We start from the raw sequence: 27,889 nt of genomic DNA, 5'->3' as shown, positions 1-27,889 counted from the left end.
CACGCAGGATCCCCCTGAACTGAGGCACGAACCTGTGTCCCCTGCACCGGCAGGTGCACTCCCAACCACTGCGCCACCAGGGAAGCCCCCATTTTATTCTTTTTGATGCTATCATTAATGAAATTGTTTTCTTAACTTCATTTTTGGATTGTTCATTGCAATTGTATAAAACTGCAATTAATTTTTGTAAATTAATCTTGTTGTCCTGTAACCTTGTGAAAACATTTCTAGATCTAAAAGTTTTTTAGTGGATTCCTTAGGACTTTCTACATAAAAGATCATGTCATTGGTGAATAGAGATAGTTTTACTTCTTCCTTTCCAATGGATGCCTTTTCTTTTTTATGTCTTATTACCTTGGCCAGAATCTCTAATACAATGTTGAATAGAAATGGTAAGAGTGGACATCCTTGTCTTATTCTTGATCACAAGGGAAAAGCATCCAGTCTTTCACCATTAAGTATGATGTTAGCTGTGGGTATGTTGTAGGTATCTTTTATTGAGGAAGTTCTCTTCTATTCCTAGTTTGTAGAGTATTTTTATCACGAAAGGGTGTTGGATTCTGTCAAATGCTTTTTCTGTGTCTTTTGAGATTGCCTTACTCTGCTTGGGCTGCCATAACAAAATACTGTAGATTCAGTGGTGTTAACAACAGAAATTTATTTTATCATAGTTTTAGAAGCTGGAAATCTGAGATCAGGGGCCCAGCATGGGTAAGTTCTGGTGAGAGCTCTCTTCCTGGCTTGCAAACAGCCACTTTCTCATTGTATCCTTACATGGGGGAGAAAGAGGACCAAATTCTCTGGTATCTCATCTTATATGGGCACTAATCCCATCATGAGGGCCCTTCCCTTATGACCTCATCTAAACAAAATTACCTCCAAAATGACCCATCTCCAGATACCACACATTGGGTATTAGGCCTTCAACATATGAATTTGGGTGGTACTCAATCCAGTCCATAGAAGAGATCATCATGTAATATTTGTTTTTTATTCTATTGAAATGATGTATTACATTAACTTGTTTTCAGATGTTGAACCAACATCGCACTCAAAAATAAATCAGTGTTATCCACTATATAAACAGGCTAAAGAAGAAAAATTACATGATCATCTCAATTAATGAAGGAGAGCATTTGATAAAATTCAACACTTATTATAAAAGCTGTCAGAAAACTAGCAGCAGAGGGGAAATTTCTCAACTTGAGAAAGAGCATCTACCAGAAAAACACCATTAACATTATACCTAGGACTTCCCTGGCGGTCCAGTGGTTAAGGTTCCATGCTTCCAATGCAGGGGGCATGGGTTCAGTCCCTGGTTGGGGGCCACATGCCACATGGCATGGACAAAAAAAAAAAATATTATACCTAATAATGAAAAATTGAATGTTTTCCCCCTAGAATCCCAAACAAAGCAAGGTTGTTCAATACTATCACTCATTCAACACAGTGCTAGAAGTCCTAGCCAATGCAATAAAGCAAAAAAAGAAAATAAAAAGCATACAGATCAGAAAGGAAGAAATAAAATTCTCCCTATTTGCAGATAACATGATTGTCTACATAGAAAATCCCAAGGAATCTACAAAAACAAAAACCGTCCTAGAACTAATAAGTGAGTTCAGCAAGTTCACAGGATATAAGATAAACACAAGAATCAGTTGCATTTCTTTATGCTGGCAATGAATATGTAAACGCCAAAATTTTAAATTCAATACTACTCATATTCGCTTCCCTAAAAACAAAATAAGGTGTAAGTCTAACAAAACATGTAGAGGATTTGTATGCTGAAAAGTATAAAACACTGATAAAAGAAATCAGGAAGATCTAAATAAATGGAGAAATATACTGTGTTTATAGACTGGAATACTCAACAAAGTAAAAATGTCAGTTCTTTCCCAGATGGATATACAAGTACAGTCCAAGTCCTATCAAAATCCCAGCAAGGTTTTTTGTAAATAGAAAAGATTATTCCAAAATTTATATGGAAATGCAAAGGATCTAGAATTGCTAAAACAATTTTGAAAAAGAAAAATAAAATGGGAGGAATTGGTCTATTTCAAGACTTCATTATATAGCTATAACAGTCAATGTCATGTGTCTATTTATACATAGATCAATAGAACAGAACAGAGAGCCCAGAAATAGACACACAAATATGCTCAACTGAATTTTGACAAAGGTGCAAAAGCAATTCAACTTAAAACAGGCTTTCCAACAAAGGCTGGAATAATTGTACATCCATAGGAAAAATAATAAATCTTTCCCTAAGTCTCACATATTATGAAAAATTAACTCAGACTGGATCTTTGACTTAAGTGTAATACATAAAACAATAAAGCTTTTAGAAAAAAATAGGAGAAAATGTTTGGGATCTAAGGTGAGGCATAGAGTTCTAAAGCCATTCCACAAAAGGAAAAATTGATAAATTGGATTTTGTATGTTAAAAACTTTTTCTCTGCAAGAAACCCTGTGAAGATGGAAAGACAAGTACAGACTGGGAGAAAATATTTGAAAACCACATATTCAGGATTAGTTTCTAAAATATTTAAAGAACTCTCAAACTCAACAACAAAATATAAACACTCCAATTAGAATATGGGTAGAAGATATCAAGAGACCTTCTACCTAAGAGGATATAAAGATGGCAAATAATCACGTGCTGGCAAGGGTGCAGAGAAACTGGGTCACTCATTACGGGATAGTGCAAATGTAAAATGGTACAGTCACTGTGGAAAATAGTTTGTCAGTTTCTTAAAAAAACTAAACATGTAACCACCATAAGACACAGCAATAGCACTCCTGGGCATTTGTATCAGAAAAATGAAAATGGGTTCACCCGAAAACCTGTACACAAATGTTTATAGCAACTTTATTTATAATAGCCCCAAACTGGAAACAACCCAGATGTCCATCAATGGATAATGATTAAACAAACTGTGGTACATCCATCCCATGGAATACTACTCAGCAATAAAAAGGAACAGACTATTAATACATGCAACAACCCCTGGATGAATCTCCAGAGGAGTGTGCTAAGTGAAAAAAGCTAATCCCCCCAAATTATATACTGTATGATTCTACTTATATAATATTCTCGAAATGACAAAATTATAGAAATGCAGAGCATATTAGTGATTACAGGGATTAAGGAGGGGGTAGGGGCAGGAAGAAAGCACATGTGGCGCCTTGAGGGATTCTTATGGTGATGGAAGTGTTCTATATCTTGACTATCAGTATCGATATCCTGGTTCTCTAATTTTGCAAGATGTTAACATTGGAGGAAAGTGGGCGAAGGGTTCATAGGATCAATCTGTGTTATTTATTATGGCGGCATATGGATCTAAAGTGACCTAAAAAAGAATGTTTAATTTTAAAAAGTCTATGATCTGCCATGCAGATAAGTAAGAAAAGCTGACATTATAATATTGCTGTTGTTTAAAAAAGTAATAACTGCACTTTTCTGGTTGGTGAAATTATGGTTGAGTTTTCTTCCTTTATACTCTTCTGTATTTATGATGTTTTATTCACTGAGCATGCTTTATGTTTGAAATTAGGAAAAAAGAAGGAAGAATCAAAAAAATTCTGTGTCCTATGAAACACACTGTTACCTGGAGAATTTGAAAAAGGAGATAGAGTATAGATCAGAAACTGTCCTGAACTAGGGTTCTTAGAATAAAGCAAAACCTTTTTGATTTAACAAAATTCTATTGAGCCATTACTTGTGATAGTTCTGAAGCACAGATTCCTAAAAACACTATTTGCCACAAATTCTGTTTTCGCTATAGTTAGGAGGATCATATAATTTATTATTTAAATTAGAATACTTTTGAAAGTAAAGAGGAATGTTATTAATTATTCTTGAAAAAATGGGTGAAAACTAATACTCTCCCAAAACACCTGGTACATATGCTTATCCTTGCTTTTGATCATGCTTAATTCTTATAAATCTAGAATTTTTTATATTAAAATCCAGCGACTTTAATATATGGCATCATATCAAATTAATGTACATAGCAACAGTGTTAAATACACTGTTGTTAATCATTCTCTCCTTGAAGAGCTACTTTCTTTACTTGGGTTCCAGGACCACCCTCATTTGATTCTCCTCCAGCTCCAGACTCTAACTGTTGGAGTGTCCCAGGGTTCAGCTCTCAGCTCCCTTCTTGTCTCTTCCATAGCCACACTCCTTCTCTAGGTAACCTCATCCTACCTTGTGGTTTTCTATACCTCTGAAATGCTGTTGACTTCAAAACTGGATCTTCAACCCAGACCATTCCTCTGATTTATATATACGCTCTTATATCCAACTCCTATACAAACATCTCCACTTGAATATCTAATAAGAATCTCAACTCTAACATGTCCTGTGAAGAATTCTCAATTCCCACGCCCCCTCCCCCACCAAAATGTGTTCCATTATCGGTAGTCTCCATTTCAGTAAGTGGCTTTAGGCTAAAAACTTAAACTCATCCTTGTTTCGTGGCTTTTACTCACAGCCCACATCCAGGTCATCAGCAGGTCCTGTTGTTTGTACCTTCATAATCTATCATGAACCTGTCTTCACTTCCTCATCTCATCTTCCTTGTGTGAGCCACTACCATCTCTTTCCAATTACTGCACTGTCTAATGGTCTCCCTACTTTCATTTTTGGTTTTGCTCCCCACAGATTATTCTCCAAACAGCAGGCTGAATGCTCCTTTATATAAATATATTTTTTGTTATATACATTTGTTTTATTTTTTAGATTCCACATATCAGTGACAACACAGAATATTGTCTTTCTCTGTATGACTTATTTCACTAAGCAGAATACCCTCTAAGTCCATCCACATTGTGGCAAATGGCAGAATTGCATTCATTTTTATGGCGAGTAAAATTCCATTTTTGTGTGCGTGTGTGTGTGTATGTGTGTATGTGTGTGTGTGTACACACACACACACCACATCTTCTTTAGCCATTCATCTGTTGCTGGACACTTAGGTTGCTTCCATATCTTGGCTATCGTAAATAATGCTGCTATGAATATTGGAAGGCATGTATCTTTTCAAATTAGTGTTTTTGTTTTCTTCGGATATATACCCTGGAGTGGAATTGCTGGATCATATGGTTGAATGCTCCTTTTTAAATTTAAATCAGTCATGTAGCTCCCCTACTCTCAACCCTGCAACGAGTTCCTAGTGCTGTTATTGTAGCCTACAAGGCCTTCACGATCTGCTCTCCTGCTTCCCCCCAACCTTTTCTCTAACCTCTTTTCCCAAGAAGCTCCCCTGTACACTGTGTTGCATACTGGCTTCCTTGCTATTGTTTAAACACCAAGCACATTTTCATCTCAGAGCCTTTGTACTTATTGTTCCCTCTGTCCAGAATACCCTTCCTCTAAATATCTACAGTTTCCTCTTGCTTTAAGGTCTCTAATAAAATGTGATGACTTCTGAGGGACCTGGTTACCAACTACCCTGCCAACCTAGTCATCCTCTAGCCCCTGACCCTTTCTATATAGCACTTACCACCACCATTACATATCTGTTTGCTTAGCATCTACCTCCTTCTCTAGAACACAAGCTCCATGAGGACAGGGACTTTGTACATTTCTGAATCCCTAGAACCTAGGTCAGTATTTGGAACACAGAAAATGCTCAATAAATATTTGGTAAATGAATGAATTAAGATAATAGGGGAAATGGAACACTAGATTTTCCGTAGGGATTGCCAAGCAGAAAGATATAGTGAAGGGCTTCCCTGGTGGTGCAGTGGTTGAGAGTCCGCCTGCTAATGCAGGGGACACGGGTTGGTGCCCCAGTCTGAGAAGATCCCACATGCCGCGAAGCGGCTAGGCCTGTGAGCCATGGCCGCTGAGCCTGCGCGTCCGGAGCCTGTGCTCCGCAACGGGAGAAGCCACAACAGTGAGAGGCCCGCGTACCGCAAAAAAAAAAAAAAAAAAAAAAAGAGATACAGTGAAAATAACATGAAGGAAAAGTCATACCAACGGGCACTGAATGTGTTCAAAGGGAGATGACTGCTGACTGAGTATGAGAGTCTTGTTCTTGCCCTGCTGAAGATCTGGAATCAACAAGATAACAGCCTAGTAATATCTTTAATAGAAGTAAGATGATGTACAGAAGTAAGATAATTTTGTGAGATAAGAAAATTTTCTGTGTTCATGTTTTTAATAAGTATTTCTATGGAATTAAAAATAGAGAGGGATGGGGAAGAAGTGCATTTTGGGGTCTTATAATATGTAAGACAATTTGGGGTGATGGTTATGGCCATGGTGTGACATGAACTTTGGTCATGTTTTTCTGAGTAGCTTTGATTCCTTACTAAAGATTGTGAAAGCAAGTTTGGCCTGATTTGGCCAAAGTGACACCAATTTCCTGAGACAGCAGTAAGCTGCCCACTTCATAACCTATTTTCACTAATTTCTAGACAGGTGGTTGTCTGTTGCTGGTGATTCTTGGTTTAGAATGTTTATTCCAGCTCAGAACTGCTGGACTACCTCACAGCCTTAATATTCAATGTTCAGTCAAGCAGTAAATGTCATAGAACCTTGTGCATGGTAGATTCAGAGCCAACCTGGTTCTGGACCAGCTCAGGAGTGTGGATGACACAGGTGGTTCAGCAGCATCTCTGTTTGGAAAGAGGAATTTAACCCTGCCCATATTAGATTATCCAACTCTCCTAACCTTCAGCAGTTCATTACTGATAGGGTAGAGTCTGAAATCCTCCAACATCATGCTTGATTGTACCTATTGTATCTATGTTTGGTAGAATTCAGTAGTGAAGCCATCTGGGCCTGGGCTTTTCTTTGTGGGTAGTGTTTCTTTTTAATTACTAATTCAACCTATTCACTTGTTATAGATCTATTCAAATTGTCTGTTTCTTCTTGAGTTAGTAGTAGTAGTTTGTGTCTTTGTAGGAATTTATCTGATTCATCAAATTTATCTAATTTGTTGGCATACGATTGTTCATAGAATTCTCATCATTTGTGGCTTAGCTGAACTAAGTATTCCCAAACATGACCCATGCTTTCTTGCCCTTTCACTTTTGCACTGGGAATGCCCTCAACTTAATCTCTGCCTGTTGAATTGTATTGAATACCTATGGACACCAAAGCATTCTTCAGAGTTCTCTAGGGAATACGTGAACAAATATATATGATAAGGTCATGGCATCAAAGAGCCTACTGTCTAATATAATATTTCCTAAAGTGTGTTCTACAGAACTCCTACAAATTTCAACTCAAAAATAAGGTCCTGGGACCTCTCTGGTGGCGCAGTGGTTAAGAATCCACCTGCCAATGCAGGAGACACGGGTTCGAGCCCTAGTCTGGAAAGATCCCACATGCCACGGAGCAACTAAGCCCGTGTGCCACAACTACTGAGCCCATGCTCTGCAACAAGAGAAGCCACTGCAATGAGAAGCCTGCGCACCACAGCAAAGAGTAGCCCCTGCTCGCCGCAAGTAGAGAAAGCCCATGCACAGCAACAAATACCCAACACAGCCAAAAATAAAAATTAATTAATTAAAAAAAAATATTTTTAAGTTCTATGCTCAAAGACATGAGGGAGACACATTCATTCTGTAGGTGATTCATAATTCTCATTGGCACGTTAATTGCTCTAAGAAGTACTGCCACGGAGAAGCCCAGCGATTACCCCAGTGTTTTCCCGAAAGTATTTGACCACAGAACTCTTTCTTATATAACATCTATTAACAACCCAAAGAACTTCTGTTCCATGGAACACATTTAGGAAACAGTGGTCTAGATAAAACATACACTCAAGTTTATGTGTAAACTTGGGTATATGGTACAGTACAAGTTAGAATGTCATATTTGAGAGTGAGTCCTTAAAACATGAATAGGAAGGACTGGAGAAAAGAATGGAAGAAAGGCAGAGAAGGAAACATAAATGAAACATCCCAGGAAATAGAAAAGCAGAAGAAGTGAAGATAACAAGAGTTAAGCTAAAGAAATAGAGATCTGTCAACAATGTCAAGTGCTGCAGAGAGGTCAAAGAGACCAAGAAATGGCACTTGGATTTCACAGTCTTGAAATCAGTGTCAACTTTCAGAAGAACAATTCCAGGACAATGGTGGAAGCAGATGAAAAGGAAATAATGGGTAAGTAGAGTAAGCATGTGACCTCCAAGGAAGCAGGGGTTTTTGTTTCTTTTATTTACTGATGTTCCCCATCATGTAGAAGCATCCTGGCATATTGAAAGTTTTCCATATATATTAGTTAAATAAGTGAATGAATATTATAATGTATGCATAAGTTGTGGTTGAAAAAAAAGGTCAATGGGACTTCCCTGGCAGTCCAGTTGGACTCCGCACTTCCACTGCATGGGGCACAGGTTCAATCCCAGGTTGTGGAACTAGGATCCCGCATGCCGGGCAGTGCAGCCAAAAAAAAAAAGTTTGGATCAGTGTGGGTAATAAAGGAGAGACTATAATAATGGTGTCGTTGAGGAAAGGGGCAACTTGAACATGCTTTTAGGCAGAGAACTCCAGTGGAAAAGTGGAAATCAAAAATTCAAAATAGGGCTTCCCTGGTGGCACAGTGGTTGAGAGTCTGCCTGCCAGTGCAGGGGACACGGGTTCGTACCCCCATCCGGGAAGATCCCACATGCCGCGGAGCGGCTGGGCCCGTGAGCCATGGCCGCTGAGCCTGCGCGTCCGGAGCCTGTGCTCCGCAACGGGAGAAGCCACAACAGTGAGAGGACCGCATACCGCAAAAAGAAAAAAAAAAAAAAGTTTGAAATAGAAGAGACTGATAGAACACTATCATAATTGAAGCAATTATGAGAATGAGAACAGAGTCATAAATAGAATAGAAGGAAGCAGGTCCCACTTAGCATGTAAAATGAACTCATTCACAGCTCTCTTCAAAAAAATTGTTCCTCATTATGGGTACCATATTCCCATGAACTGTATGAAAATCCACTCAAGTACCCAAGTTAGAAACCCCAGTCTTCTTTATTACCTCCTTGTCTTCCATCTTCTTGCCTGCTTAAATGGATACCAAGTTACTTCAGTTCCACTCCTGTAATGCTCCATGTATCCATTTCCATTTTTCATCCCCACTGGCACTACCCTAGGTAAGGCGTTCATCATTTTCTTGCCTGGAACGTTTTAATGATTTTCTAACTATACTCTGAATTCAGTAGCTTTCTGCTCTCAGTCCTTTCTCCATAACGCCACCAGAACTATGGTCTTAAAGCCCAGATATGATCATACCATTTTTCTCTTCAAAAGAGCAGCAATACATCATTCCTATTTATTTCATGTCATTTATTGGGTGCCTCGTATGGCTAGGTGCAGGAGATGCACTGGTGAGTTATGATAAAGGGAGCATTTAAAATTAGGGGTGAGGGACTTCCCTTGTGGTCCAGTAAGTAAGACTCCACGCTGCCAACGCAGGGGGCCCGGGTTCGATGCCTGGTCAGGGAAGTAGATCCCATATGCATGCCACAACTAAGAGTCCGTATGCTGCAACTAAGAAGTCCATGTGCCACAACTAAGAATCCTGCATGCCACAATTAAAACATGCCACAATGAAGATCCCGCGTGCCACAACTAAGACCCGGCGCAGCCAAAATAAATAAATATTTAAAAAAATAATTTAAAAAATAAAATTAGGGGCGAAAAAAATCAAATGGCCAAAACAAAAAAGATGCTCAAGAATGAAATGTTTAATAAAAAAAAAAAAAAAAAAAGAATGAAATGTTATTTTTCTCCTATGAGATTGGCAAAGATTAAAAAGAATGAAAATGCCCAATGTTGGCAAATATGTGGGAAAATAAGCAACCTCATCCATTATTGGTGCAAGTATTAATAGATACAGACTTTTTGGAGGGCAATTTAACAATACCTGTTAAGGGCTTCCCTGGTGGCGCAGTGGCTGAGAGTCCGCCTGCCGATGCAGGGAACGCGGGTTCGTGCCCTGGTCCGGGAAGATCCCACATGCCGTGGAGCGGCTGGGCCCGTGAGCCATGGCCGCTGAGCCTGCACGTTCGGAGCCTGTGCTCCGCAACAGGAGAGGCCACAACAGTGAGAGGCCCCACGTACCACAAAAAAAAAAAAAAAAAAACAATACCTGTTAAAATTTTAATAATACCCATTTGCCCTAACGATGGTTCTCTCTGGGGTTGTGGAATTATGAGATACTAACTCTCTACTTTTCACAGTGTTTTTCACTACTTTTCACAATATTTAATGTTTATAATGTATATATTATGTTTCAATTTGAAAAAATGAAGACACAAAATAGAAAAAATTATCTTTCTTTGACAGATTCACACTTCTAGGTTAACCTTCAACAATGCTCAAAATGAGTCCCTAGCCCAATTCCAGCCCCACATTCTGCCACTCCCATTCACCCAGGACTACCCCAGGTAGCCCTTTTCACTCCTGTCTGCCTCTGATGTTCCTCTTTTTTTTAATTTATTTATTTTTTCATATTTTATTTATTTGGTTGTGCCGGGTCTTAGTTGCGGCAGTCCGGCTCCTTAGTTGTGGCATGCAAACTCTTAGTTGTGGCATGCATGTGGGATCTAGTTCCCTGACCAGGGATCAAATCCAGGCTCCTTGCATTGGGAGTGTGGAGTCTTTTTTTTTTTTTTTGCCGTACGCGGGCCTCTCACTGTTGTGGCCTCTCCCGTTGCGGCGCGCAGGCTCAGCGGCCATGGCTCACGGGCCTAGCCGCTCCGCGACATGTGGGATCCTCCCAGACCGGGGTAGGAACCGGTGTCCCCTGCATGGGAGGCGGACTCTAAACCACTGTGCTACCAGGGAAGCCCGGGAGCGTGGAATCTTTAACCACTGTGCCACCAGGGAAGTCCCTGACTCTGATGTTCCTCTAACTGGAATGCCTACCCTGCCTCCCCTTCCTCTATTAATCAAAACAGTACTCATCTTCCTAAAAGAACTCAGAATCATTTGCCTTTCTTTGTGAAGCTTGTCCTCCCATCTGATTTACATTGCCCCTCCTAAGGGGGTGCTAAGAGGGGAGTTTGTTTATACCTCTAGCAGGACACGGTTGGCTTGCATTGTTGTTACTTGTGTCTGGTGTCTCCCTTACCATCATTTATTCTCCATTTCATCAGCCTTTTCTGTGAAATAAATGTTTATTTAAAAATATTTATTTAGAGTCTTGTATGTTCCATACCTAAATCCACTCTTAAACTATACATTTGTGAACAATTACCTTCAGGTCACAAAATGCTATTTTGTATTAATTTGTATTTGAAGAGAGTGCAGGAATTAATTAAACATGTCTATAGATGCCTGGTGTTTATTCACTGACAATGAGCCGGAATTATTACCTCACTTTAAGCCTTTCTCTGGTGATTTGTTTACAGAGAGTTGTGCTAAATAGCTGAATTGTTGTCATGACCCTTTGCCTAGATCTTTTCAAAACAGTCATTAGACTTGAGTTTTACATAACAAAAACACACACACAAAATCTCATAACCAGGAGAGATACTGAAAACAATTCTTAGAATTTTAAGCTTGCACATGCTTTAAGATTGGTTTTACACTGATGGGCATAGCACATTATTTTGTAACTCAACAATAATTAAATCTGACCATTTGTAAGTGCTGAAGTGTGTATGGTTGCCAAATTGTGATAACGTGTAAAATAAATAACCTTAAATGAACTTGATCAATAGGGCTCCTTGCAGTAAATCAAAGAATTAACCACTTTTTGCTGTTTTGGTGACTACACAATTTCGGGTCCCCAAGTGGGAGTAGCTCTTAAAGCTAAAGTGGCAGCCCCATTATCATTTGTAAATTTCCACTAACAAGCCAGGCGGGCAGCAGCCGCTGGCTGCAAGGGCTGTGACCTTTCTAACAGCATAGTATTAGTCATTGTTTTGTTTATGAGCATCTATATATGCCATGGAAGTTCTGGGGACAGAGTTTCAGAAAAAGAAAACTGAAACTAAGAAGGAAATCAAAAGCAAAATGCCTAAAACTACTTCTTTAGCCCTTTCTTTATGATCTCAGGACTTCAGGGACCTTGAAAGATTGATTTCCTCTCACTCAAGTTTCGTATAAAATTAGCTTTGGCTCATGCATCTGTAACACAGTAGTTAATTTTACAAGATAAGCAGTACAGGGGAAATGTATCTGAGGGGAAAATCCAGTGCTGGAAGCTCAAGAGACACTTACAAGGTCACAGAACAAAGCTGGTAAGTGAAGTGGTCCTACTAGAGGCCTGCAAATAGCAAAGGATCTGCTTCAGGTTAATTTCAGTGTATCTTTCATCACACTTCACTTTTCTTCTCAGCCAGCATTAACTGTAAGTGGACCTTACTCAACCTGTCCTGTGAGAACCATTTGAATCACTCAGCCAAAGAACAATTGTGGTTTAAGTCCTGAAGTTTGAACGTTGCATGTTAGCATCTACTTCTCTGTAATGGTCCTGGAGGCTGTAGTAGCCACGGCAATGACTATTAACCAGTTCTTCCTGTTCACAGCTACTTATGCCATTCCTAGAGACTAAATGTGCTTCAGATAAGCACCATGGGATATCTGAGCAGGAAGGTATATTACAATCTTTTAAATTCAATCTCCTACTTTATAGGAGGGGGTCCCTGAGGCTCAGCTCAGAAAGATCAAGCAGGTTCTTTGGGAGCAGAGCTGGAATGAGAACCATGTGTCTCAACTAATCTAGGTTCCTAATCTAGAGCTCTTTATACTCACAGTGACTCAACACCAGAATAATTTCTCACTTTTATAGTCAGAGAAAGACTCTGTGAATTAATTAATCTTTTTATTTGGATTTGTTAATCTTTTAAAATATGCAGAAGACTCATTTAACTTCAATACTGTATATGTCAGTACTGGGAAAATGCTTACAAAGAAGCATGTTGGAGATGTCTTCTAAAACAATGTGATGGAACTGGCCTGTAAAACTGTTCAATGATCCACAAGCTACAAATTTTCAAAAGAACATTAACTAGAACTATTAAATTTCCACCTGATTATCAAAGTGCTGTGGCACTCAACTTGCTTCAACAAAATTCCCTTCAAGTCAGTCAAATCACTAGGGTTTGTCTCTGTTGCACTCCAAGTGGGTGCAGCACCTCAGCAGGAGAGTTCAGAGGGACACACAATTCCTGTGGAACACACAGGACCAGTTATGCTCACCTTTTGATATTTTTCCCTAATACATGGAACTGGCATTTCCCAAGTGAGTCCCTTAGAATGTTAACTTGGATTTGAAAAAATGGTTCCATGATCAAGTAAATTTAAGAAACATAGTTCACTTGGTTTCTTTTAGTATGCTAATTTGATTATTTATTCATTCAGCAAATTTGTTTTTCAGTGTCTACTATGTTCAGGCACCGTTTGGGGGGCTCAGGATACAGGGGTGAACGAAAAGGACACACATCTCTGCTCTCATGCAACTTAAAGACAATTCAGTGAATGTAGTTTTCTCCTTCTGTTGAATTAATTCTTAGGTTAATGCCCTCTTAAGAATTAATACTTAAGTTAAATTACCAGGAATGGAACAATGAATTACATAATTAATAATTTGCAATAATAATAAGCTCAATGAAGGAAAAACCCAAAGTGCTATGGGAAGATAAAAATAACAGGATTTAGGGGCTTCGCTGGTGGTGCAGTGGTTGAGAGTCCGCCTGCCGATGCAGGGGACACGGGTTCGTGCCCCGGTCTGGGAGGATCCCACATGCCGCGGAGCGGCTGGGCCCGTGAGCCATGGCCGCTGAGCCTGCGCGTCCGGAGCCTGTGCTCCGCAGCGGGAGAGGCCGCAATGGTGAGAGGCCCGCATACCGAAAAACAAAACAAAAATACATAAATAAATAAATAAAATAAAATAAGAGGGGCTTCCCTGGTGGCGCAGTGGTTGAGAGTCCGCCTGCCGATGCAGGGGACACGGGTTCGTGCCCCGGTCTGGGAAGATCCCACATGCCGCGGAGCGGCTGGGCCCGTGAGCCATGGCCGCTGAGCCTGCGCGTCCGGAGCCTGTCCTCCGCAACGGGAGAGGCCACAACAGTGAGAGGCCCGCGTAACGCATAAAAAAAAATAATAAAATAAAAAAAAATAAAATAAAATAAAATAAGAGGATTTATTAGGAACTTGGTACCAGAATCTCTTGTGGAGGGTTGTTCGCCTTGATGAGATTCTGAATCTGGCTGTGGGTAGAGAGAACTTGGTATGTTGAAAGCCCCTCCTGACATGCTTCCAGTCCCTTCCATTGCCCTCCCTTTCCTTCATGAGAACCCTAAACCACACCTCAGAGCTCCATTCCTGGGCAGAGCAAAAACCCAGCACAGCCAACTGCTGTGGCCTCAGGCTCTTCCTCCCTCCCTAGGAGTTCTAGATGAGCAACAAGCAGCAATGGGCCCTGAAAGCAGAGCCAAGTGATGGAAATTTAGTCAGAAGGAAGTGACTCAAGGCTCTCACCATTAAAGACTGACATTTCCTTTAAACTTGACAACTAACTAAGCTTTTTCTGAAATGTAAAAATACTTATTTTTGTGACAAAAACCATGACAGTGTTCGTGATCTTTGATTCAGCAATCCCCCTCCTGGGAATTTAACTTAAGAATTAATTCAGGACTTCCCTGGTGGCGCAGTGGTTGAGAACCCGCCTGCCAGCACAGGGTACACAGGTTCAATCCCTGGTCCGGGAAGATCCCACATGGCACGGAGCAACTAAGCCCGTGTGCCACAACTACTGAGCCCACATGCTGCATCTACTGAAGCCCACACGCCTAGAGCCCATGCTCCACAATAAGAGAAGCAACTGCAGTGAGAAGTCCGCGCACCGCAACGAAGAGTAACCCCCACTCACCGCAACTAGAGAAAGCCTGCGCACAGCAACAAAGACCCAACTCAGCCAAAAATAAATGAATAAAATGAATAAATTTATTTTTTAAAAAAATTAATTCAATAGAAGAATAAAGCTACATACACCAAGTTGGTCATTGTAATGTTAAATACAGTAACAAGGGGATAACAGCAAGCAATCTAAATATTCTACAGTTGGGAAACTGTTAGACTGTGGTATATTAACTTAGAATTATTAACTTGTGGCCATTATGTCAACTGTAGAGAAATATGAAGTAACAGCAAGTAAAAGGCAGAATACAAAGTTGTACATTAAAGAATACAAGCTATATAAAAATGGGTATGCAAAACACAAATGACAAGATTAAATGGAAAAGAGGAATCAATTTGCTAAGGTGGTAGGAAAACAGGATAGAAACCCATCATGAACTGACTTAAGCAAAAAGGAAAAAAATCATTGGCTCAAATAACCAAGTCATGGGTAGAGCATGGCTGGCACTGGCCTTGCCAGTCTTGAAAGAGGGACGAAAATTGCCATCAGGATTTTGCCTGCCTCTCTCCTCACTTCCCTCTGCAGCAAAGCCTCTTTTCTCTCAAACCTCTTCCCAAAATAAGGAGATCTTCATCTCCCTAAGATGAGTTTAGATCCCTCTACACACATTCTTAATATATTCCAACTAGGATGAAAGTGCTTGCTCAGCTCCAGTTTATGGAGAACAGTTGGGATTGGACTGGCATCAGTCATGTGCCCATCCCTGGACCAACAACGGCTAAGCTACCATGATTAGTACCAACCTCTCAACCAGCCATGCGGTCAAGGAATATGGATCACTTAAGAAGCTGGTAACTTCCATTAGGATACTGTGTCTGGAGGAAGAGGAAAGCATTTCCTTGAAAGGAGAGAGGTGCTGCGCCGAGCGAAAATTAATTGGTCCGTTGTTCAATATAACATTCTAAGATGTCTTATTCTCTTAGTACCACTCCCAATAATGTTGTGATTTCCTAATGCAACATGCTTTATTATAATGCCACATAGTACAGTAAAAAGAGCACTACATTGAATGCCAGGAAAATGGATTCTTCTGGCTCTACCATGAATCAGCCGTGTGTCCTTAAGCTAGTCCTTAAATCTCTCTGATATCAGTTTCTTCATCCCTGCCAGAATACTGTCAACTCCATGAGGGCAGAAACCAAGTCTATCTGAAATGGAGATTTGCACTTGGGAAAAACTGTGGGGGCTTGGGTTAGGCAGAGGAAGAAGTTGAACTATGATATGGTTGCCAAAAGGCCTCAGTTGGTCCCACAGGAAACTCTGGGCTTAGGATGGCCTTTCAGAGTAGTCACAGCTTCCAGTGAGTGGGTCTACTTCATACGTCCGTATAGACTGGATGTGTGCTATCCCTACGGATGGACAGTAAACTTGGGCAAGGCAGTTGCTTGAGTCTCAGGTAATTCCTGGAGATGGATTCAGCTAAGAGCTGTTGGCAGCCAACACCCCCAGCTCCTGGGATAATGAGTGCCTTGGTCCTGAAGGATGGCAGCACACTACAGCATCCATTACAATCAACATATTCACAGCACCAATAGGTACAGTGCCTGGCACAGGGTAGGTGCTCATTAAATATTTGTAAAATGAATAAATTATATAACATAGAAGGTGTGGCTTAGATAATCCGTTTTAGCGATATTGTGTACATCTATTTGTCTCCTGGAGGATATGTGGAAAAGGTGGTAAATCAAAATCCTCACAGTTTTTGTTATTATTGTTTTGTTTTTTTTTAAACATCTTTATTGGGGTATAATTGCATTACAATGGTGTGTTAGTTTCTGCTCTATAACAAAGTGAATCAGTTATATGTATACATATGTTCCCATATCTCTTCCCTCTTGCATCTTCCTCCCTCCCACCCTCCCTATCCCACACCTCCAGGCGGTCACAAAACACCGAGCTGATATCCCTGTGCTATGCGGCTGCTTCCCACTAGCTATCTACCTTACGTTTTGTAGTGAATATATGTCCATGCCTCTCTCTCGCTTTGTCACAGCTCACCCTTCCCCCTCCCCATATCCTCAAGTCCGTTCTCCAGTAGGTCTGTGTCTTTATTCCTGTCTTACCCCTAGGTTCTTCATGACATTTTTTTTTCCTTAAATTCCATATATATGTGTTAGCATATGGTATTTGTCTTTCTCTTTCTGACTTACTTCACTCTGTATACCAGACTCTAGGTCTATCCACCTCATTACAAATAGCTCAATTTCATTTCTTTTTATGGCTGAGTAATATTCCATTGTATATATGTGCCACATCTTCTTTATCCATTCATCCGATGATGGGCACTTAGGTTGTTTCCATCTCTGGGCTATTGTAAATAGAGCTGCAATGAACATTTTGGTACATGACTCTTTTTGAATTATGGTTTTCTCAGGGTATATGCCCAGTAGTGGGATTGCTGGGTCATATGGTAGTTCTATTTGTAGTTTTTTTTTTTTTTTTTTTTGCGGTACGCAGGCCTCTCACTGTTGTGGCCTCTCCCGTTGTGGAGCACAGGCTCCGGACGCTCAGGCTCAGTAGCCATGGCTCACGGGCCCAGCCGCTCCGCGGCATGTGGGATCTTCCCAGACCGGGGCACGAACCCATGCCCCCTTCATCGGAAGGCAGACTCTCAACCACTGCGCCACCAGGGAAGCCCCTATTTGTAGTTTTTTAAGGAACCTCCGTACTGTTCTCCATGCTGGCTGTACCAATTCACATTCCCACCAGCAGTGCAGGAGTGTTCCCTTTTCTCCACACCCTCTTCAGCATTTATTGTTTCTAGATTTTTTGATGATGGCCATTCTGACTGGTGTGAGATGATATCTCATTGTAGTTTTGATTTGCAATTCCTTAATGATTAATGATGTTGAGCATTCTTTCATGTGTTTGTTGGCAGTGTGTATATCTTCTTTGGAGAAATGTCTATTTAGGTCTTCTGCCCATTTTTGGATTGGGTTGTTTGGTTTTTTGTTATTGAGCTGCATGAGCTGCTTGTAAATTTTAGAAATTAATCCTTTGTCAGTTGCTTTATTTGCAAATATTTTCTCCCATTCTGAGGGTTGTCTTTTGGTCTTGTTTATGGTTTCCTTTGCTGTGCAAAAGCTCTGAAGTTTCATTAGGTCCCATTTGTGTATTTTTGTTTTTATTTCCATTTCTCTAGGAGGTGGGTCAAAAAGGATCTTGCTGTGATTTATGTCATAGAGTGTTCTGCCTATGTTTTCCTCTTAAGAGTTTGATAGTTTCTGGCCTTACATTTAGGTCTTTAATCCATTTTGAGCTTATTTTTGTGTATGGTGTTAGGGAGTGATCTAATCTCATACTTTTACATGTACCTGTCCAGTTTTCCCAGCACCACTTATTGAAGAGGCTGTCCTTTCTCCACTGTACATTCCTGCCTCCTTTATCAAAGATAAGGTGACCATATGTGCCTGGGTTTATCTCTGGGCTTTCTATCCTGTTCCATTGATCTATCTTTCTGTTTTTGTGCCAGTACCATACTGTCTTGATTACTGTAGCCTTGTAGTATAGTCTGAAGTCAGGGAGCCTGATTCCTCCAGCTCCGTTTTTCGTTCTCAAGATTGCTTTGGCTATTCGGGGTCTTTTGTGTTTCCATACAAATTGTGAAATTTTTTGTTCTACTTCTGTGAAAAATGCTGCTGGTAGTTTGATAGGGATTGCATTGAATCTGTAGATTGCTTTGGGTAGTAGAGTCATTTTCACAATGTTGATTCTTCCAATCCAAGAACATGGTATATCTCTCCATTTATTATTGTTTTTAAATAAAGGAATGGAGATAGGAATAGGAAAAGAATATCTATTAAAATTAATGTTGACCTGTTTAGCTAGAAAAGATAAAGCATTTTTTGTGATTGAGTTAATAGTAGAAAGCATTAAGGAAGCAATTACTATAGACATTACATAGAGTCAAACTGTGCCCTCCAATACAGTAGCTGCTAGTCACTGGAGGATAATTTAAACAAATTAAAATTCAATGAAATTTAAAATTTGTTTCCTCAGTCACACTAGCCACATTTCAAGTGCTCAGTAGCCATCTGTGGCTTCTAGCTACCACATTAAACAGTGGAGGTACAAAGCATTTTCATCATCGTAGGAAGTTCTATTGAACAGCACTGATCTACACTGAATAGTTGTGTTCTTTTCCTCCATTCAGAAAAATCTAATTTACTCTCATGAATTTTGCTGCTCATTATTGTGACAGTGCTGGAAAGGGAGCAAAATTTTTAAAGACTTGAGTGAAAAAGGATTGCCCCATATCCAAGTTTCTTCTTGGAAATCCAAGTAGTACAAGACAATCCCCAAATGGAATAAATGTTAGTTGTCATCTCATGCTGTTCCTGCCAGCTGGATCATCTGGGTGTAAGCAGGACAGAAGGCCCTGGGCTTCTGAAGTGAGCTCTGCTCCTGGCTTCCCACAGCCAGTGAGACACGACTGCTCTTTGAAGCCTCAAACTGTCAAGATTTAGACATTCAACAATCAGAGTTGTGTTCTTTTTAAAATGCCTCCTAGAATCTAGGCATTAGCCCAGATGTAATGTTGTCCCTTTCTTTTTTTTTCGGTACGCGGGCCTGTCACCGCTGCGGCCTCTCCCACTGCGGAGCACAGGCTCCGGACATGCAGACTCAGCAGCCATGGCTCACCGGCCCAGCCGCTCCACGTCATGTGGGATCCTCCCAGACCTGGGCACAAACCCGCGTCCCCTGCATCGGCAGGCGGACTCCCAACCACCGTGCCACCAGGGAAGCCCTGTCTCTTTCTTTATTAATTTTTTGACCTCTTATATTATTGAAAAATTTGAACATATACAAAAGTAGCAGATTCATTTAATGAATTCCCAAGTACCCACCAAGCAGTCTTAATAATGATCAAATCAGAGCATATCTTGTTTCATTTATATCCCTACTCCCTCTCTCCATCAGCATTAACTTGAAGCAAACTCCAGATACCATATCATTTCATCTGTAAATATTTTCCTATGTATCGCTAAAAGATAGGGATGCTTTTAAAAAATTATATTAACCACAATATCATTATAATGCCTAAAAAACCCTAATAATTCCTTAAGATCTTAAAGTAGCCAGTCATCCAAACAAGGTCCATACAGTGCAATGGTTGATGTATCCTTTTACGTCTTTAAATCTGTAAGTGCTCTTCCATCTCTCTTTTTCTGTCTCACAACTTTATGTAGAGGAAATCAAGTCTTCTATCCTGTAAAGTCTTCCAGAGCGTGGACTTTGCTCATTGCATACCCATGGTATAATTTAACATGTTCCTCTTTCCCCTTTATTTCCTGTATATGGGTAGTTGGACCCAGAGGCTTGTAAGACATGTTTATACATTGTATGGTATCCTTCTATTTGGTTGAAGTATCGGATAATGATGTGATCAGTCATTGCTAATAATTGCCTAGAACCATTAATTCATTTTAGGCAATAAACCCGTGATATTCTAATTCTATCATTTTCTTCATTTACTAGCTGGAATATATCCATTAAAAAAAGACACTACCTCTCATTAACTATTCAGTTATCCATATGTAAACATAACACAGGAAAGGCAGAATAAATGCTTGATTTTTTTCTCTTTATTAACAATTTTCAAAAGAATGAGCTGATTCCTTACCATCCTCTAGGAGATTAACTGAGTTTTGTTTTGTTTTTTTTAGCGGTACGCGGGCCTCTCGTTGTTGGGGCCTCTCCCGTTGCGGAGCACAGGCTCCGGATGCGCAGGCTCAGCGGCCATGGCTCGCGGGCCTAGGCGCTCCGCGGCATGCGGGATCCTCCCAGACCGGGGCACGAACCCATGTCCCCTGCATCGGCAGGTGGACTCTCAACCACTGCGCCACCAGGGAAGCCCTAACTGTGAGTTTTTATTTTTATTTTCTTAGTATCAGAAGAGGTAAACATATCTGATGTGTTTTAATCTATTGTAGTTTTTTTTCTTACACAAATTGTTCCATCTTTGGCCATTGGGAGCATCTTCAAGTTGGCTCTGGAGCCCTTTTGACATGACCTCAATAGTCTTTGATAATTTCTTTATTATCTAGTATAACAACTTCTCCCCACTTTCTAATCTGTTTGCTGTTATATTATCCCATATTCTCCTGCAAATACACCAGTCACTGATTGTGCAGTCTCAGAACCTGAGATATTTCTTATATAAGAACAAAGAGAGGCAATCGTTATATCTTTAATACATTTTGAATAATTTATATTCATTTATTTATCTAAGAAGTAGTTATTGAGAACTGGCAATGTATTAGGCACTAGGATAATTCTCAATCCAGCAGGAAAGACTGACAATAAAATTCTATTAATAGTTATATGTAAGTGTGCTATGGTGAAAAGGATTGTAAAAGAAAAGGAGAGGGTGCGATGAGGATATATAACACCTGGTCTAACGTGTTAGGGAAGGCTTTCCTGAGAAAGTCAGTGAGAAGTGCAAATTCAAAGAGTAAGTAGTATGATAGTAGCCTAGCAAAGGGGTAGAGACAGAGCAGCATGTGCAAAGTCTGAAGGGAGAAGATACTTATCACATTCAAGGAACTGAAAGGTCTCTGTGAGCAGGAGGGTGGTAAGGAAGAGAAGGTACATGATGAAGCTGGAAACGCATGAGCCGAGGTCAAATCACACAGGGCCCTGTGGGTCACATTCAGGATTTTAGGCTTTCTTCTAAAAGGGATGGGAAGCCACCTGGAGAGTTTTAAGAGAGATACAACACAATCAGATTTTTATGTTTCAACTCTAGCTGTTGTGTGGAGAGTGAACTGGTCAGGGCAAGAATGAAAATGAAAATTGGGGGTTATTACAGGTGAAAAATCACAGTGTCTTGGACTAAGATGACAGTGGAAATAGAGGGAAGTAGACAGATTCCAGAGATTTATGGACAACAAAAAGCCAGCTTCATGCTCAGTGGGGAAACAATGGAAGCATTCTCACTAGATACAGGAGCAAGACAAGATGTCCACTGTCACCACAGTTATCTAATATTGTTCTAGATGTGTTAGTCAATGCATTTGGCCAAGAAGAGGGAATTAGTGGTGTCAAAACTGGAAAGGAGGAGTTATAAAGTATCACTATTGATAGATATGATTATATATCTGGAAACCCCAAGAGCCCCAAATGGAAAATCCATGATAAACAAAATAAGATTGCAATTAATGTATACAAACTAATAGCTTTTATGTAAACGAATAGCAATCAGTTAGGTATAGTGGAAAAAACACTATTTATAGTGGCAACAAAAACAGAAAAATTCCCAGGAATAAACTTACCAAGACATGCACAAGACCTATATGATGAAAACTTTAAAATGTTCCTCAGGGGCTTCCCTGGTGGCGCAGTGGTTGAGAGTCCGCCTGCCGATGCAGGGGACATGGCTTCGTGCCCCGGTCCAGGAAGATCCCACATGCCGTGGAGCGGCTGGGCCCGTGAGCCATGGCCGCTGAGCCTGCGCGTCCGGAGCCTGTGCTCCGCAACGGGAGAGGCCACAACAGTCAGAGGCCCGTGTACCGAAAAAAAAAAAAAAAAAAATGTTCCTCAGGAGCACAAAAGATTTGAACAGATGGAAAGGCGAGTAGTGTTCTTGGATAGGAAGTCAGAAGATTCAATCACAAGGTATCAATTCTCTCTACGTTAATCTCTACATTTAGAAACAGATACATCTTTGTTGTTGTTATTATTTTTTTTTTTTGGCTGTGCCGGGTCTTCGCTGCTGTGTGCGGGCTTTCTCTAGATGCAGTAAGCAGGGGCTACTCCTCGTTGCGGTGCGTGGGCTTCTCATTGAGGTGACTTCTCTTGTTGTGGAGCACGGGCTCTAGGCGCGTGGGACCCAGTAGTTGTGACTCACAGGCTCTAGAGTGCAAGCTCAGTAGTTGTGGCTCACAGGCTTAGTTGCTCTGCGGCATGTGGGATCTTCCCAGGCTAGGGATCGATCCCGTGTCCCTTGCATTGGCAGGTGGATTCTTAACCACTGCGCCACCAGGGAAGCCACTAGAAACAGATACATCTTTGATCACAATGGCAGACGTAATTTCGGTCACTCTATATGTGAAAACAGAAGCCAGGAGGTAGTAAGGGGCTGAAATGCAAAAGATAAGTAGATGATGTTAGCTTAGTGTCTTTTTTATGGGAGTAGAGATGGAACAGCACATGCAAAGGTCTGGGGGCTCAAAATACCTGTAACATTCAAGAACAGAAAGACCTGCATGAGGTGGACTGTGGTAAGGGAGGATGAGAGGGTATGGGAAGAAGCTGGAAAGAGAGTGAGTCCAGAAGGATGAATAGAGAGTGAAGCAGTGGAGACCAGGGAGGCAAGCAACTCTGTCAGGAAGACTAGCTGCTCAAGGGTGCTGGCTGGTGTTTCCTTCTTGAGGGAAGTATTCAGCCCCAACCTGGTTCCCTCTAAGTAAGAGGGCAGCATAGGGATTCTTCACTGCTACCTTCAGGGTAGTGCTGTACATAAATCAGGCCTTCATGAATGCCTCCTGAGATCACTTGGCTGAGAGACTTGCTCCTTCCTCACTCCCAGGCTCTCAATGGAAGTCGGTGACTTAGCAGTGTATTTTTCAGCCCTTCACTATATATACTGTTCTTTTCACAAGACATCCCCATGCTTGACTTAATACCAGCAGGGGAGGAGCTTGGCAGTCCAGGAATGGGACAGGGCTAGAACCTCCACTCTCTCCAGGCCCACCCTACCGTGGTGAGATCTGCTGCACATTGGCCGGAGAACCAGCTGATCATGGGGGTGCAGCTTGTGGTGAGGAATGGGGGAGAGCTAACCTGATACTTGAACAAGACCCTGCCCTCATTATCCAGTGTCCTGCCCAAGAGAGTTAACCAATGATGTGGCAGTAGAGACCTAGGAAACACTATTTAACACACCTGCCTAATGCTGATTTCCCAGAGAACTAATGTCCCAGAGAAGCTTGGGCCCTGGGAAGGTAACTTGAAGTCCATTTCCTGGAACAAAGGCCCATAGCAGTCCTGCTTCATGAGCTGCCAAGTAAAACTGTCAGAATCTATTTAAGAAAACCAGGCCAGTCTGGCTGTGTTTATTGAGAATAGCTACATGAGACAAAGGGGAAAAGAGTTTTCATTCCATTCATTCACAGATATTTACTGAGCGCCTACCATCTGCCAAGTCCTGTTCTAGGTGGTGGGCATACAGAAAAGAGCCAACTAGATGAAACACTCGTCCTCGAAAAGCTTACGCTCTAATGGAAAGAGATAGACAATAAAGATAACAGAGCAAATATATTTATATTAGAAGGTGGTAAGTGCTACAGCTTCAATTCATGTAGAAAAATGTCTACAGGACATTTTTAGAACACAAGTGGGTGCTGGTAGAGAGCATAGATAAGGTGGATATTAGTTATCTTATTAGGTATTAGGTAGAATGGTTAGGGAAGAGTTTTCTGAGAAGGTGACATTTAAGCTGAATCCTAAAAGATGAGGAGCCAGCCTTGTGAAGAGTGAGGGAGAGAGAGAAATGTTACAAAGGCCTGAGTTAGGCAAGAACTTGGAATGTTCAAAAAACAGAACTAACGTCCATTTCTTCAGTGTGCTAAGCTAGGGGAGAGATCCTAAACACAAGGCTGGGGAGGCAGGCATGCCTTGATAAGGGATGTGGGTTTCTCCTAACTCACTGTGCTCATTACAGCACAATTATCTATTTGACCATAACTCTGCCCACTCATAACTCACCGGCTAATTCTGCTGCCTGGCTTCGACTCAGAGAGGACATCTTAAGAAAGTCCCAGGAGTGGCCAAAACAGATGTAATAAAGGCTATACTCTAAAGCTCACACACAACACCCTTCAGGGAGCTTCTGGGATTTTCTCTCAGGTCATTTACTTTCATGTTAAATACCCTTTAAATAAATTTCCTCATCGGGTTTCCAAGCCCATAGCAGATTACAAGCAGCAGATTAGAAGCGGGGGGAAGGGCAGGCACTCTGTTCAGCTGACATTTTAATTCAGTGAGTCATTTTGCTTGGAAACCACCTTTCCGTGTGACGGACTTCATCCTGTACTGTAAGGACTCCAGGACCCCTCGGAACGCATTTATCGTATCATGATGTAGTGGCAAGAACACTGACAAACATCAGTCCTCGATGCACGCCCTGACCCCAGCTTTCATAATTCCATGTTACCACTAGATGGGGAATGACTTAAGGACATCATGTCTTGGTCATCTCTGAGTTCACTCATAATCCATGCCCCTACTCCAAGCCAGGCGTAATGCTCATCATGTAATGGTGCTTGATAAATGGATCTTGAATGAATAAACAACAGTATGACCTTGGATAAATTACCCTCTCTGATCCTCAGTTGCCTCATCTGTAGAAGGAAATAGCATTACCACCTCAAGGGCTTACTTGGAATGTTAAATAACAATATATATAGAAAGCACGATGTACGGTGTAACACACAATATACATGAAAGGTATTTTGCAACTTGGGGCTGAATCAGAGGTGTCCTTCAAAGGGTCAAGGGAACCTTTAGGTCCTTGTGTCTACGACTTGAAATAGTTGCCACTAGATGGCAATGTTTTCTTAAGGCACGTTGAACCATTTTTCAGTTTACCCTAACGGCCTTCAAACTGAGGGTTCTCATACCACTGGGAGTGCAAACTGCTTTCCGAGACGTGCTTAATTATGTATAGCTTTAAGGAAATCAACATTCCCATCCTCCACTTCTATGTGTCCTCTTTCCTAAAACTAACCTGCTTAGGAAAGTACTTGTGTTCATGATAACTCTTCTCCAACTTTTCAAAAAGAAAGGTATACCCATTATTCCTCCCAAATCTGACTTTTTTGGCATCACCAGGTGAATAATATCGTCTAGGGCATCGAACAAAGAGGAAGTCTCCTTCAACGATTAACAAGGAACCAGTCTTTCCTTATCTTTTACATACTTCTGTGAAGCGTGAAACTTGGCTTTAGAAATGGAGTATTTTGGCTCATGCTGTTATGGTCTGAATAATATGTGGTATAGTGGGGTGGTGTAATTAAGCCTTCTTCTGTCCCCTAAGAATTATCAAAGAAAGCATTTACTTTAAGGAAAAGAAGCACAGAGAGCATCTTTTCAAAAATACTAATCAATAGTTTCTCAAATACTTAAATATAATTATTTTTACCTATTCTCAATACTCATCCCAAAGTCAGGTCATTAGCAGGAAAGAAATATGTTGGAATCACCAAAGTAGTTGATCATTTTAGGTGTAACTATAATATTTTCCAGGGTCACCAAATTTTTCATGACACACTAGCTAAACAAACCAAGTTTTTACATGATTAAATTTCAAATTTGATGTGTTATTCAGTAAGATAGTTAAAAACTATTTTTATGAAATCATATAATAAAATATTTATTCTAATTTTAATCAATTCTCATCTTTATTTCATCTTATTTAATATTGCCTATTTCTCATTAACAAAAATACAATTGTATGTTACATGCCAGATCAATTAAGTTTTACAGTCTATATCTTTCCATTTCATTAAATCATGGGAAAAGTTTTATCATAATGTCTAATGAAATAATGGCACTATTTCTCATTTTTATATTTGAGACTTATTTATTGTCAGAAGCCAAACCTCAGAGTTTGAAACAGGCATGTAGATACATTTGACCAAAGAAATATCAGGACTGGTATCATATTCCCTGCTTTACAAATAGCTTGTGATTTGGCTATTCATGACATTGCATTATTACAAATTAGGTAATGAAGAATAGCATATTGATTTATTACTTTGTTTTACTAGCTTTAAAAATTGATTAATGAAAAAAAAATGAATTATATTAAATCTACCTTAAATTAATCTTGACCACTTTTAATCCTTACAACAACCCTTGAAATAGGTCCTATTATTTCCCCCACAGAGAGGTTAGGAATTTATCCACAGTCACAAAGACAAAAAAAGGCTCTGAGTAAGCCAATATGAATGTCACCATAACCATGTAGTAAACCTTATGCAAGTTATACTTTATATAGTCCAACTTAACACAATAAAATAAGCTTGATCATCTGATTTCCAGCCTCACAGCAGAAAAGAAGAAAACTAGAGAGGGGAGCAGAATCTTGGAGGGACAAACATTTTGACACTAATGAGAAGTGACAGTCAACAGTCACTTGGAAAGCAATCCTCAAGATGAAAACTGGAACTATTTTAGTGAAGGTGCTAAAAATCCTACCCTATATTGCTATTTTTAATTAAATTAATATGTAATGTCTACATTATGACTGTGTAAATATTTTTACTGAGTCACTTAGTGTACAGTTATTTAAGTTGGGCAACTTATTGTTTTCCCTGGAAGTAGTAATTGCTTCATTTTCTCTATTACTTAGCTTTCCAGATACCTATTATTGATCAATTCTCAAACTCTGACATTACAGAAAAATGTCTGCTAATGTACTCAAATTCTTCAGGTACATTTTTTCTTTTTCTCTTTTTTAAAATTTCTTTTTATTTATTAGTTTTGGCTGTGTTGGGTCTTCGTTGCTGCGTGCAGGCTTTCTCTAGTTGTGGCAAGCAGGGGCTACTCTTCATTGCGGTGTGCGGTCTTCTTTTGCTGCGGAGCACAGGCTTTAGAGCACTTGGGCTTCAGTAGATGTGGCGCGTGGGCTCAGTAGTTGTGGCTCGTGGGCTCTAGAGCACAGGCTCAGTAGTTGTGGCGCACGGGCTTAGTTGCTTTGCGGCATGTGGGATCTTCCCTGAGCAGGGCTCAAATCCGTGTTCCCTGCATTGGCAGGTGGATTCTTAACCACTGCACCACCAGGGAAGCCCAGGTACATTTTTTCTTGAAGTCATCCTTCTGGAGCTTTTCATTCTTCTGCTTCAGTCTGGACAGGTTCTCTGTATGCCTGAGACTCATCTATCCTCCTAGACCTTCTCATCACTACTTTCCTATGTATTCTTTTATTTGTCTTCTGTGTTCAACCCCTTGCTTCTTCGATTCCTTCTCTTTCTTGTTTTAATCCCTCAGTTTGGTGGAACACATTCTTTA

Source organism: Phocoena sinus, chromosome 13 (assembly GCF_008692025.1).
Source record: "Phocoena sinus isolate mPhoSin1 chromosome 13, mPhoSin1.pri, whole genome shotgun sequence".
Classification (NCBI taxonomy): Eukaryota; Metazoa; Chordata; class Mammalia; order Artiodactyla; family Phocoenidae; genus Phocoena; species Phocoena sinus.
This window is presented reverse-complemented; position numbering follows the sequence as displayed.